The 14,876-nt window shown below is 42.0% G+C and overlaps 1 protein-coding gene across 6 annotated transcripts in view; it reads right to left on the bottom strand.

Moving 5' to 3' along the window:
* LOC121856346 (chromodomain-helicase-DNA-binding protein 1-like) overlaps positions 1-9,628 on the bottom strand; it is a 102,654-nt gene extending 93,026 nt beyond the window's left edge. For all 6 annotated transcript variants that reach the window (XM_042351839.1, XM_042351842.1, XM_042351840.1 and 3 more), the window contains exons 1-3: positions 9,340-9,628; positions 5,467-5,573; positions 5,109-5,154 (exon numbers count right to left, since the gene is read on the bottom strand). The gene's annotated coding sequence lies outside the window, so the exon portion shown is untranslated. The remainder of the gene's footprint in view (positions 1-5,108; positions 5,155-5,466; positions 5,574-9,339) is intronic.
* Positions 9,629-14,876: the final 5,248 nt, after the last annotated feature.

The raw sequence follows: 14,876 nt of genomic DNA, 5'->3' as shown, positions 1-14,876 counted from the left end.
AGGAGGGTGTGTCCTGCAACGTGTCCTGAGGGAGGGAGGGGGGTCCTGCAACGGGAGGGGAGGGAGGGTGTGTCCTGCAACGGGAGGGAGGGAGGGTGTGTCCTGCAAGGGAGGGAGGGGAGGGTGTGTCCTGCAACGGGAGGGAGGGGAGGGTGTGTCCTGCAAGGAGGGGAGGGAGGGTGTGTCTGCAACGGAGGGAGGAGGGTTCCTGCAAAGGGAGGAAGGGAGGGCAAAGGGAGGGAGGGTGTTCTGGCAAAGGGAGAGAGGGTGTTCGCCAGGGAGGTGTTCGGCAAAGGGGAGGTGTTCGGCAAAGGGAGGGAGGGTGTTGGCAAAGGAGGGAGGGTGTTCGGCAAAGGAGGGAGGGTGTTGGCAAAGGGAGGGAGGGTTGGCAAGGGAGGAGGGAGGGTGTTCTGGCAAAGGGAGGAGGGAGGGGTTTGCAAAGGGAGGGAGGGAGGGTGTTCTGCAAAGGGAGGGAGGGAGGGTGTTCTGCAAAGGAGGGAGGGAGGGTGTTCTGCAAAGGAGGGAGGAGGGTGTTCTGCAAAGGGAGGGAGGGAGGGTGTTCTGCAAGGAGTGAGGGAGGGAGGAGGTGTTCTGCAAAGGGAGGAGGAGGTGTTCTGCAAAGGGAAGGGAGTTGAGGGAGGGTGTTCTGCACAGGGAGGGAGGGAGGTTCTGCAAAGGGAGGGAGGGAGGGCAGTTCTGCAAAGGGGAGGGAGGGAGGTGTTCTGCAGGGGAGGGAGGGAGTGCAAAGGGAGGGGAGGGTGTTCTGCAAGGGAGGGAGGGTGGGTGCAAAGGGAGGGAGGGAGGGGTGTTTCTGCAAAGGGAGGGAGAGGTGTTCTGCAAGGGAGGGGGGAGGAGGGTGGGGAGGGAGGACAAAAGGAGGGAGGGTGTCCACTGAAGGAGGGGAGGGGGATGGAGGATTCTGAAAAGGGGTGAGAGAGTGAGGGTGTCTACAATGGGAGGGGAGGGTGTCCCAACAAAGGGAGGGAGAGTGTCCCACAAAGGAGTAAGGGAGGTGTCTACAAAGGGAGGGATGGAGGGATTCCTGAAAAGGTGAGTGAGGTGTCCTACAATGACAGGGAGTGGGGTCCCACAGGGAGAGGGAGGGTGTCCCACAAAGGGAGGTTAGGGAGGGTGTCCACACAAAGGAGGTTAGGGAGGGTGTCCCACAAAGGAGAGGTTAGGGAGGGTGTCCCAAAGGGAGGTTAGGGAAAAAGAGGTTAGGGAGGGTGTCACAAAGAGAGGTTAGAGGGTAACCCCACAAAGAGAGGTTAGGGAGGGTGTCCCCCTAAAAGAGGTTAGGGAGGGTGTCCCACAAAGGAGGTTAGGGGAGGGTGTCCCACAAAGGAGGTTAGGGAGGGTGTCCTACAAAGGGGAGGTTAGGAGGGTGTCCCTACAAAGGGAGGTTAGGGAGGGTGTCCTACAAAGGGAGGTTAGGGAGGGTGTCCTACAAAGGGAGTGTTGAGGGAGGGGAGGGTGTCCCAAAAAAGGAGGGTGTCCCTAGAAAAAAAGGAGGTTAGGGAGGGTGTCAAAAGGAGGTTAGGGAGGGTGAGGAGTTACAAAGGGAGGTTAGGGGAGGGTGTCCTACAAAAGGAGTGTTAGGGAGGTGTCCTACAAAGGAGGCTGGGAGGGTGTCCTACAAAGGGAGGTTAGGGAGGGTCCTACAAAGGAGGAGGGTGTCCTACAAAGGGAGGTTAGGGAGGGTGTCCACAAAGGGAGGTTAGGGAGGGTGTCCCAAAGGGAGTGTTAGGAGGTGTCCTACAAAGGGAGGTTGGGAGGGTGTCCTACAAAGGAAGGGAAGGTGTTAGGGAGGGTGTCCACAAAGGAGGTTAGGAGGATGTAGGAGGGTGTCCCACAAGGGAGTAAGTCCCACAAAGGAGTAAGGGAGGGTGTCCCCAAAAGGGAGGGTGTCCCACAAAGGGAGTAAGAGAGGGCGTCCTACAAAGGAGGTAAGGGAGGGTGTCCTACAAAGGGAGTATGGGAGGGTGTCCTACAAAGGGAGAAAGGGAGGGTGTCCTACAAAGGGTGAAAGGGAGGGTGTCCTACAAGGGAGTAAGGGAGGGTGTCCTACAAAGGAGTAAGGGAGGGTGTCCTACAAAGGAGTAAGGGAGGGTGTTCTACAATGGGAGGGAGGGCGCCCTTATCGGACACCCTCCCTCCCATTGTTGAAGGCCCTCCTTCCCTCCCTCCCTCCCATTGTAGGATACTCTTCCTCCTTTTATAGGACACCCTCCCTTTGTAGGATACCCACCCTCCCTTACTCCCTTGTAGGACACCATCCTTCCTTCTTTAAGGTCCTTCTCCTTCCCTCCATTTGAAGGGCACCTACCCTCACTCCCATTGAAGGGCTCATTTCCACCCTCCTAATATTAGGGCCCCCTGCTTCCCTCCTTTGAAGAGCTCCCTCCCATTATTGGACACAATCCCTTCTTCCCTTTAAATGAGAGGGTGTTTTCCAAAGGGCGAGTGTCCTTCAAATGGGAGAAATTAAGGAATGTGTCCTTCAAATGGGAGAAATTAAGGAATGTGTCCTTCAAATGGGAGAAATTAAGGAATGTGTCCTTCAAATGGGAGGAAGTAAGGAACGTGTCCTTCAAATGGGAGGAAGTAAGGAATGTGTCCTTCATATGGGTGGAAGTAAGGAATGTGTCCTTCAAATGGAAGAAATTAAGGAATGTGTCCTTCAAATGGGTGGAAGTAAGGAATGTGTCCTTCAAATGGGTGGAAGTAAGGAATGTGTCCTTCAAATGGGTGGAAGTAAATGTGTCCTTCAAATGGGAGGAGGTAAGGAATGTGTCCTTCAAATGGGAGGAAGTAAGGAATGTGTCCTTCAAATGGGTGGAAGTAAGGAATGTGTCCTTCAAATGGGAGGAAGTAAGGAATGTGTCCTTCAAATGGGTGGAAGTAAGGAATGTGTCCTTCAAATGGGAGGAAGTAAGGAATGTGTCCTTCAAATGGGAGGAAGTAAGGAATGTGTCCTTCAAATGGGAGGAAGTAAGGAATGTGTCCTTGAAATGGAAGAAATTAAGGAATGTGTCCTTCAAATGGGTGGAAGTAAGGAATGTGTCCTTCAAATGGGTGGAAGTAAGGAATGTGTCCTTCAAATGGGAGGAGGTAAGGAATGTGTCCTTGAAATGGAAGAAATTAAGGAATGTGTCCTTCAAATGGGTGGAAGTAAGGAATGTGTCCTTCAAATGGGTGGAAGTAAGGAATGTGTCCTTCAAATGGGTGGAAGTAAGGAATGTGTCCTTCAAATGGGAGGAAGTAAGGAATGTGTCCTTCAAATGGAAGAAATTAAGGAATGTGTCCTTCAAATGGGTGGAAGTAAGGAACGTGTCCTTCAAATGGGTGGAAGTAAGGAATGTGTCCTTCAAATGGGTGGAAGTAAGGAATGTGTCCTTCAAATGGGAGGGACTATTAAAACTGGGGCCTATTAGATCTGGGGCCCATTCGAACTGGGGCCTATTAGATCTGTGGTCTATCAGAACTGGGGCCTGTCAGATCTAGGGCTTATTAGAACTGGGGTCTGTTAGAACTGGGGCTTATTAGATCTGGGGCCTATCATATCTGGGGCCTATTAGATCTGTGGTCTATCAGAACTGGGGTCTGTTAGAACTGGGGTCTGTTAGAACTGGGGCCTATTAGAACTGGGGCCTATTAGAACTGGGGCCTATCATATCTGGGGCCTATTAGATCTGTGGTCTATCAGAATTGGGGCCTATTAGAACTGGGGCCTAGCAGATCTGGGGCCTGTTACAACTGGGGCCTATTAGATCTGTGGTCTATCAGAACTGGGGCCTATTAGAACTGGGGTCTGTTAGAACTGGGACCTGTCAAATAGAGGGCCTATCAGATCTGGGGCCTGTTACAACTGGGGCCTGTTAGAAATGGGGCCCGTTAGAAATGGGGCCCATTAGAAGAGGTCTATTAGAACTGAGGTCTATTAGAACTGAGGTCTATTAGAACTGGGGTCTATTAGAACTGGGACCTATAAGAATTGGAGCCCATTAGAACTGGGGCCTATAATATCTGGGTCATGAAGCCACATATTTCAGCACTGTGCTGTACATAAATACGTTGTACAGTACAGTGTACGTAACCAACTGATCACCTTCTCTACTGGACGCCACTTTTTGTACAGTATATTTCTTGGACAACACCAGACAATTGTACACTTAGTCAGCAGAAAGGACCACCGGTCACAAAGCATTAACGTAAAGTTTTTCCATATAAGTTTAAACTAAAAAAAAAAATGATGAAATACAAAATTGGAAATTTTTCATTGACAGGAACAAAAATAAATTTTTATTCATTATAACCACTTTCTTATCTTCAAAATAATAAAACTTAAACTTCAAACAATTTCAGTTGGATCAAAACTGGCATGGAAATAATAAATTTTCCCTGATACATGTAATTAATTGCCCAATATTTTTGCTTTCATTTCATATCCAAATTTCCTTGCAAAACATCATTTAACATTCAATTTTACATATTGGGGGGCTTATACTGACGACTATCCCGCCGACGCGTTATTCTTTGATGTTTACATTCTCATTATACAGGGTGTCCCAAAAAAATGTGCTCACTCTTTGACTGCCCATTACTCATATATTTTTTGTTTTGATTTAGGTGTTTATTGACAGATACAAGTCTAATGAATTAAATTAAAGAAAATAACAGTATTTAGGGTTAGTCGCACCTGAAACAAAAAATATACGAGTAATGGGCAGTCAAAGAGTGAGCAAATTTTTTTGGGACACCCTGTATTTTTGTCAATGAGTTCTGACATGATAAATAATTTTGGGGGGTTAGGTTAAAGCTATGCTAAGGCAGGTTAAAGCTAGGTTAAGGTTAGGTTAAGGTCAAGTTGAATTTTTAAATGAAGTTTTTTACCACAGTTACCATAACTATGACAGTCTCCACTATAAAATACAATGAAATTGTGGCATTTTTAAATGTTTTCTCGGACAAATCAGCAGCGGGAAAGTCGTCAATAATTACCTGGGGTTTTTTTCTCGACAAAAACTAAATACTGTACAATCAAAATTTAGTTTTTCTCAAAAACAATAAAAATAAAATGTGTATATAGCATACTGTACTGTACTCACCACTTTGCTAAGGCAGCTCCATGAAACAGTTCCTCGGTGGATCACGCTGTTGTGAACACAAAAATTTTCGTTTAATGATTTAACACCTATAATAGATTAATATACACTATATTCTATTGGGTCTATCAGGACTGGGGTCTATTAGCACAGGGGTCTAGCTGTGGGGTCTCTGGACTGGGGCCTATTAAAACTATGGTCAATTAGATTGGAGTATTAAAATTGGGACCTCTTAAGACTGGGGTCTAATAGAATTGGGGCCCATTTCTATAAATAGAAATACTGTAGACATACTATTGAAGAAAAAATAATCTTTATATTTCAACAAATTATGAATGTAAATATTGTAAACAATAATTACCTCGTGCTCCTATAATTTCATATTCCGTTGCCATGTTTTGACATGTACACCTTTGCGGTCCATCTCGATGTCCTCAGTGTCCAAACAAACGCTTCATCGCACAAGGCCTGAAAGGAAGAGAAAAAATAAATAATTTCACGTTTTGACATTTTCAATAAAACACTATTAGAAAACTTAATTAGCTATGGTATGGGGTTGAAGAAATCATAATTATGTTTACACTAATGGATCCCAAAAGACGTTCTTATTATAAGCCTCAGAAAATAAAAGGAATTATACTTTGGGTTTTGACATATATTACGAGGGAGGAATAACGCCAATTAAATCGATAAAAATAAAATGTACCTTTTTTTTCCCTATAGCCTGATAAAATATTTACTAAGGGATCAGAAGAAAAAAAATGTTAAATCACCGATATGAACAAAAATTAAAAAAGGGCACTAAATAACTAACCCAACACCCAAATTAAATTGTGTTTACTCTAGGATCATACAATATTTTACCAAACAAATCTTTACAAGTTAATGCATTAACTAATATTAATATCCTAAAACCAATGAAAATGATAAACTTCAGTTATATCAGTATTTTAACTTTCCAACCCTATTAGAAATTCTAACTATGGGGTCTTGGGTACTTAAAAACCTTGCATGAAACATTTTCACAGATTTACAGACAAAGCCATCATTATTTACACTGTCCGTACAGTATTTTTTACAAAGATTCAATCTGTACACTAGTTACTTCTCACACCCCAACAGAAACTCTTACCGAGAGGTCAAGAGTATTTCGAGTCTTACCGGAATAAAATAAAACGCCTTTACGAGCTTAACCAAGTCATTATTTACATAATGAACAGCGCATCTTAAATACCCAGTTTATTCTAATCATACATGACTAATCATACCCTGAAGGATATTGTTACTATAGGGTCTTGGGTACTTAATGGCCTCATAGAATAAATTCATTCTTTAATAGCCAATAACAGAGTGAAGTTAATATTTACACATCGTATCAAGGATTTGAGTCCTATACTAGTTTTAACTATATATGGTCTCCAGTCCTTAAGGTACAGTTTTTAAAGTAATTCGTCTGGTACTGGTGGGTTTTTTTTTTACACTTTCAGAGTTTTGAGTAAATAATCTTGTAAATGGGGAATGGTTTATGTACTGTAAATGATCATAATAACTTAAAACACAGACAATACCGTGTATAAAACATTTGCACGTAAATAGGCTGGTAAATCTCAAACTGCCTCAAACACTAGCTTAGTCGCTCACTCCCTTCCTCCCTCAAACACTAGCTCACTCGCTCCCTCCCTCAAACACTAGCTCGCTCACTCGCTCCCTCCCTCAAACACTAGCTCACTCGCTCGCTCCCTCCCTTCCCTCAAACACTAGCTCACTCACTCTCTATCTCAAACACTAGCTCACTCACTCCCTCCCTCCCTCAAACACTAGCTCGCTCGCTCACTCACTCACTCCCTCCCTCAAACACTAGCTCACTCACTCCCTCAAACGCTAGCTAGCTAGCAGCCTCGCTCACTCCTCCCTCAAACACTAGCTCACTCGGCCACCTCCCTCCTCAAGCATTAGCTCAGGTCTCAAACATTAGCTCACTCCACCTCAAACACTAGCTTGCTCGCCCCTCCATCAAACACAAGCTCTGCTCACTCACCTCCCTCAAACACAAGCTCACTCGCTCCCTCCCTCAAACACTAGCTCGCCACTCACTCACCCTCAAACACTAGCTCGCTCACTCATTCCCTCAAACACTAGCTCACTAGCTCGCTCGCTCGCTCACTCCCTCCCTCCCTCCCTCAAACACTAGCTCGCTCCCTCACTCACTCCCTCCCTCCTTCAAAACTTCAATCACTCGCACGCTCCCCCCCTCCCTCAAACACTAGCTCACTCACTCCCTCCCTCAAACACTAGCTAGCTCGCTCTTTCCCTCCCTCAAACACTTGCTCGCTCGCTCCCTCCAACACATAAACACTCACTCACTCCCTGCCTCAAACACTCGCTCCTTCCCTAAAACACTCGCTCGCTCCCTCAAGCTCCCGCACATACACACACTCTCGGCTACAAGTATACTTAAATACCTGACCGTGTTAAGAAAATCTACGCTCCAAAGTAAAATGTAAAGAACCGAACCTATCTAACAAACCTTCTACCATATGGAAGGTTTTACAGGCTATAAAGTAACTTCGAGATGAATTAAGCTTCTTATGGGATTAATTAAATAAGCCTTTAGTTAACATTTATACAGGCTATCCTTAGAGGTATAATCATGGTTTATATCATGTAATTCAACGTCTAAAGGCAATAATAAAACCCGACTAGTTCAGGTTTATACAGGGGCAACATTCTTGCAGACATTATCAACCACTATTAATGAACCCCTTGAATAGATTAGTTCATTAAAGACCAAAGTCCAGAAGGTATACATTCACTATACTCCATCTTGACACTCTCCACCCCAGCTCAACAGTAACCTAATCTAACAAACTTCTGAGCCTGAGAGAGAAATAGCATGGTCAGTATAGCATTACATTACACGGTACGATTAAGTTATTTTCTTGGCAGTGAACATTTTGCCATGGCCGGCCAAGTTCCTACTCGTCCTATTTTACCTCAAGTGCGCTCCGATTGGCTAATCGTCCATTATCGGGGAACAACGCGAGAACAATATGCGACCGTGACTTTAGCGGCATTTGGATTTTACCGCGTGGTTTGATTTAGGTAATTTTTTCCAGATATTATAAGAGGTGACATTTATTAGAACCTGACCTAACTAACCACAGACATACCTAACCTAACCTCCTAGCCAGGGGTCCCGTTGTATTAAAGTGAAAGTACTTAGTCAATCAGGGGGCACTCACGGTACAATAGCATTAGTAGGAACTGAGCCGCTCACGGCCAAATATCCACTATGCAAGTTATTTAGTTAAGTTAATGTTCTTGTGGGAGTAATTATACTGAGGCTTTAGTCAATGTTCTTGTGGGAGTATTATACTGAGGCTACAGTTAATGTTCTCATGGGCGTAATTATACTGAGGCTTTAGTCAAGGTTCTTGTGGGAGTACTATACTGAGGCTATAGTTAATGTTCTCATGGGCGTAATTATACTGAGGCTATAGTTAATGTTCTCATGGGCGTAATTATACTGGGACTTTAGTCAATGTTCTTGTGGGAGTATTATACTGAGGCTTTAGTCAATGTTCTTGTGGGAGTATTATACTGAGGCTATAGTTAATGTTCTCATGGGCGTAATTATACTGAGGCTTTAGTCAATGTTCTTGTGGGAGTATTATACTGAGGCTATAGTTAATGTACTCATGGGCGTAATTATACTGAGGCTTTAGTCAATGTTCTTGTGGGAGTATTATACTGCGGCTATAGTTAATGTTCTCATGGGCGTAATTATACTGAGGCTTTAGTCAATGTTCTTGTGGGAGTATTATACTGCGGCTATAGTTAATGTTCTCATGGGCGTAATTATACTAAGGCTTTAGTCAATGAGTAATTATACCGAGGCTTCAGTTAATGTTTTATGAAAACTGTGGCTTTAGCAAAACTCCGTGATACACAAAACTACATTTTAAACAAAGAATTAACCTTTTAAGACAAAAATACATGTATAATTTCGGTTTAGAAGGTAACATCAGGTCAGTTAGTCCATAAGAGGGTTTAGTGAGGTTTATACAGACTACTACGTAAGTTAGAAGTTCGAATAAAGTTTTTCTAGAAAAGGAAATGTTTTAACAAAGCACAGCATACACTACCTAATAGAGCCCTAAATCAAGTTTACGTAGACTAAGCTTCTGGAGGATGTAATTACCAAACAAGGGTTAAATAACGTCTTTGTACTCACCTCAGCCGAAAAATTCCAGAAGATGTGGATGAACTGGAGGTTTTGAGACTCTCTTGTGGATTTTAGATGGTAAAGGTGTGTCTCTTGGCCTCCATTTCCCCGTGAGTGGTTTATTTCGGCTTATTTCTCGTCTTCTGTCCTCCCTACCGCCACTTACAACCTCCTGGAAAATCCTTGCCGCCATTTTCTTGTTCTTTATACCTTAATTCACTCACACGGGAGAGAAATACGCCATATTCGTCGGAGTTTCTTTCTTGAAATGGTAACTCGCTCCTCTCCCCTTCGAGCTGATGCGATTTTACACTCTAGTTGAGGTAATACTCACACCCTGGTATCTAACCCATGTAACACTTCTTTCTATTGGATAGTTGCTCAGGAATTTACAGCTGTTAACCAATCACAATCCAGTATTTGGTTTGTTTTCATCAACTACACCAATCACCTTCTTTCTTATATATTTGCTCTTCCTACGTCATCCTCACTAACGTGCAGTTCTACTGGCTGTCATATTCTTCTTCAACCAATCGTATTTCTCGGTTTAGTTTGGTTTCACAAATTTAACCATTCATATTCAAGATCTCAAATAGCTTCTCTGAAAGGGTTAATATGAGTGTGAAGAGCATTTCGTACAGTGAACTTTGAGCAACATGGCCTGAAGCCGCCATATTGATTGTACTGAGTTCGCTTTCCCAGATATAACTAATAATAACATTTAAACAAACAACTACGTAATATAACATTATACGACTAGCTCTATTTATTTATAATTTATCGCCTAATATACTTGTAATAAATTAAATATTGAATAATATATCTGTCCGCAAAAATATGTGGTTCTATTTTCTGCCATACGTAACCTTATTTCTCACTAAATTAACGACACAAAGTAATTTTTATGAATCTTTTCAACTAAAAATTTTAATAAGAATAAACCTTAACAAATAGATTCCCGATTCAGCTTACTCCTTAATCATTATAAATATTCACAATAAAATCAATATCTAATTAATCTCTAATATATATATATATATATATATATATATATATATATATATATATATATAAGAACATAAGAATGGAGGAAATTGCAGCGGGCCTATTGGCCCATACTGGGCAGTCCCGTTTATACCCAACCCCTATTGCTCATATATCCACCCAACCTATGTTTGAAGCTATCCAGCGTATTGAGTTAATGATGATATTTGGTAACTTGTTCCATTCATCCACTACTCTGTTTCCAAACCAGTGTTTACCTATTTCACTCCGAAATCTAAATTTGTCTAATTTAAAACCATTGTTACGAGTTCGCTCCTGGTTGGATAGTTTGAGTACCTTTGTAATGTCCCCTTTGTTTAACCCTGAGTTCCATTTATACACCTCTATCATGTCGCCCCTCACTCTACGTCTCTCGAGGGAGTGCAAATTAAGATGCTTTAACCTGTCTCTGTATTCAAGGTTCCTAATGCCCGGGATTAGTCTTGTCATTCTCCTCTGGATTCTTTCCAATGATTCTATATCCATTCTGTTATATATTAAAAACCAAATTCTACAAAATATATTAAAATTTACCAGAAAAAAACACTTTAAATTTTACGAAAACAATTTTAATTACTAATATTTCGGTTGTGAAAATATTTTAATAAATATTAAATTTAATTTTAAAACTATAAAAATAAGTAATAATAATTACAATGTTTTGTAATTTGTAAAAAATGGTGCAAGTTGCAGAAATGTTGCAATATTAGGTAAGTTAGGCTAACACTTATTTGAAGTGCAAATTGATTGTCTTAGAAATCCTAATCTTATTCTTTGTTTTACATATATTGTTACATTAATGGTCCCATAAAACAGATATTTTTAATACAGTTTTAACTGCGTACAGTACATTGCAACATTTCAACTTGCAAAATTTCTGTAACTTGCATCAATGCTAAATTTGTTGCAATTTGTTACATTTCTCTGTATGGCTTTTGGGCCTCAAAACGCACATTCCTGAAACACCATTTTCCGGGAACTGCGACCGAAAAACAGCCTTTTGACGGATAAGAATTCGAGCAGACTAATTGTTAACTTAATTGACCTAATATTAGTTTCCCAATATTTGGAAGTAACTTTTCATAACCAAACGTAACTACATCTAATAAAGCTTATTTGGAATTAATTCATCGTAGCCGACTATAATAATAACCTAACATGGGTGGCGTCAGTAGTAGGGAAATTTCTTGAATCAATTGTAGCAAATAGCATCCGATCGCATTTAGAGAAAAAGAAATTAATCTACGACTCTCAACATGGATTTACAAAGGGAAAAAATTTTCTAATAAATCTGCTGACGTTTTTTAGGAAAGTCTTCGAGGTAGTAGGTAATGACGAGAATTACGATGTTATTTACTTAGACTTTAGCAAAGCGTTTGACAGAGTACCGCATCAGAGGCTTCTCAGAAAAGTTAAGGCTCATGGTATCGAGGGGAAAGTTTTAAATTGGATAAAATCACGGCTCACCGATAGAACACAGAGGGTCAGCGTAGATGGTGTTAAATCTGAGTGGGGCTGTGTAACCAGTGGGGTTCCCCAGGGATCAGTACTGGGCCCACTTTTGTTCATAATGTACTAAACGATCTAGATACTGGGATCAGCATTGACCTAAGCAAGTTTGCAGATGACACCAAAATAGGGCGGCAAATTAATTAAGGGCAGGATGCAAATGCACTACAGGAGGATTTAAAAAAAATGCAGGAGTGGTCAGAAAAATGGCAAATGATTTTCAACACCAGCAAGTGCAGCGTACTTAATATTGAAAGAACAAATACTGTCAATGTATACAGCCTTAACAGCATCAACCTAGAGAAGTCGACTTGTGAAAGAGACTTTGGGGTACTTGTAAGCCCGGACCTACGGCCTAGAAAACACTGCGTTAATGTTCGAAATATGGCAAACAGAGTATTGGGTTTTATATATATAGAAGTATAAGTAATAAGAGAGTTGAGGTCATAATGCAACTATATCTTGCGCTAGTCAGGTCGCACCTCGATTATGCTGTTCAGTTCTGGTGCCCTTATTATAGAATGGATATCAATTCACTGGAGTCGATGCAGCGAAGAATGACGAAAATGATTCTGGGACTTCGAAACCTTCCATATCAAGATAGATTAAAAAAACTAAACTTGCATTCCCAAGAAAGCACTAGCGTAGCTAGAGGGGTGCGGTCCGCCCCGGGCAGCACTTTTGGGGGGCGGCACTTTTGGGTCTGCTCATCACCCATATCTGCAGCTACTGGAGACGTTAATCCATCCCTTTGTATCGGCGGCAAGTTAATCCTTGTCGTGTCTGACCTAACACCTGACCCACATCATCACGGCCACGTCATGAGCTACACCCTTGCTATGCGCCCCCCCCTCCCCACACACACACACAACCTGTAACCTGTTGAGGATTAAGGAAACAACTTCAAACAAGTACGCCATTGAGCTCATGTGGTGTGGGTCAGGTGTTAGGTCAGACACGACGAGGATTAACTTGCCGCCGATACAAAGGGAAGGATTAACGTCTCCAGTAGCTGCAGATATGGGTGATGAGCAGACCCAAAAGTGCCGCCCCCCAAAAGTGAAGGATCACGAGATGCTGAATTGCCATACGACATTGAATTGAGGAGAGAAATGTTTTCTTCGCTGGACAGAGTGATCCAAGAAATGACTTTGAGATTTCAACAGCTTCATGAACTTGCTGAGAAATATGCCTTCCTTACCCCATTGAATCTTTTGGATGATAAATATGAGTGTCAAATAGATCACGATCACGACGACATTGATAAAGAGGAGTTCCTCGTTGAGAGAAAAAGACTTCAGCATTTTGTTGCTGCTATAACTATTAAAGACAGAATACAGACGTGGAAAGAAGGCCCCCTTGAACTTTTGCAGTTTATTCAAAAGTATAACCTTGGGAACTCGGTTCCAAATATAGTAATAATGCTGAGGATTTTCCTCACAATTGCTGTTAGTGTTGCTACCTGTGAGAGGAGTTTTTCGAAACTAAAACTGATCAAGAATTACTTAAGATCTACTATGAGCACCTTGCGGTTGAGAAATCTTGCCATACTGTCTATAGAGCGACAATTGACAGATGAAATAGTTTTTGACAATGTCATTGAAGAATTTGCCAACAAAAAAACAAGAAAAGTTACTTTGTAGAAAGTTGTAGTTTTCATTTCAGAAATAAAGATGGTCCTAATTTTTTACACTTTTTTACTTTTTTCCCTATCCTATATGTCGTTTTTGCTTTTTGTTTAACTGTTACTTATAAAGTTTAAGTATGTTTGGTGTGTATTTAAAGCATACTATATTTGAGTATGTGAAAGTACAGTAATATTATAATGGTACACAAACTATTTAATATATATATATATATATATATATATATATATATATATATAGATATATATTTTTTGTGCAATATGGGGGGGGGGCGGCAAACTCAAGGGCCGCCCCGGGCGGCACACACTCTAGCTACGCCACTGCAAGAAAGACGAAGAGTGCGGGGAGATATAATAGAAGTATTTAAGTGGGAGAAAGGAATCAATAAAGGAGATACAGATAAAGTTCTATCCTCTTCACCACTGATCGGCTCGTTAGCCGCAAGTTCTGGGCATGCACCGGCTCCTGAATGTACCTGAACCTACTCCAGTGTTGGTCAAGTCTGGTCTTGAAAGAGCTCACACTCGGTGCCGTTACAATACTTTCTTGTAGATTGTTCCAAGAGTTCACAACTCTCACTCCGAAAAAGTTTGGCCTCACAGTTTTCTGGAGTTGCAGCTTCTTCAATCTTGAGCTGTGACCCCTTGTGGGGCGAGCGTCCGCCAGCTCCAAGTAAGGACACTTGACTGAGTAGTGCCCCTTGAGATGCTTATACACCTCAATTAGGTCTCCCCTTGCCCGTCTGTAGTATAAGCTTGGCATGTTCAGGCGCTCCAATCACTCAGGGTAGCCGAGGTGCCGAAGTGCAGGCACCAGTCTGGTGGCCCTCCTTTGAACATTTTCAACCAACTGACAGTCCCTAGCATATCTCGGGGACCAGACGGGGTGACAGTACTCCAGATGGGGAGGCACTTCACTCTTAAAGATCGTTACAAGGGACGGACCGTTTAGATATCTGAACGACCTTCTTATAAGACCCAATAATTTATTTGCCTGATTTACCTTCTCGCAATGGCCGGAGAACTTCAACTCATTGTCAACATACACACCTACAGTAGGTCCTTCTCACATTGTCTCAAATAGTGGAGTTTCTTCATCCCGTTGGGATATATGATACGCCTCCTTACCGTTGGTACGCTCCAGGTTCATCCTCTTACACTTCGTGACATTGTGAATCTCAGCAGCCATCTCTTGGACCATTCTTGATCTGGCAAACTTTACTTTATGCTCTTCGCCACTTTTAGCACGTAACAAGTAAATATACTTGGTTTATCAACAACTAACATTCTCTCATTTCTCCCAAACAAATTTAAATGACATCACTATATTTAATTTATAAAACGAAAA

This window comes from Homarus americanus, unplaced genomic scaffold, assembly GCF_018991925.1.
Source record: "Homarus americanus isolate GMGI-L3 unplaced genomic scaffold, GMGI_Hamer_2.0 scaffold48220, whole genome shotgun sequence".
Taxonomy (NCBI): Eukaryota; Metazoa; Arthropoda; class Malacostraca; order Decapoda; family Nephropidae; genus Homarus; species Homarus americanus.
The sequence above is the reverse complement of the archived record's forward strand: the minus strand, read 5'-3'. Positions and strand labels throughout refer to the sequence as shown.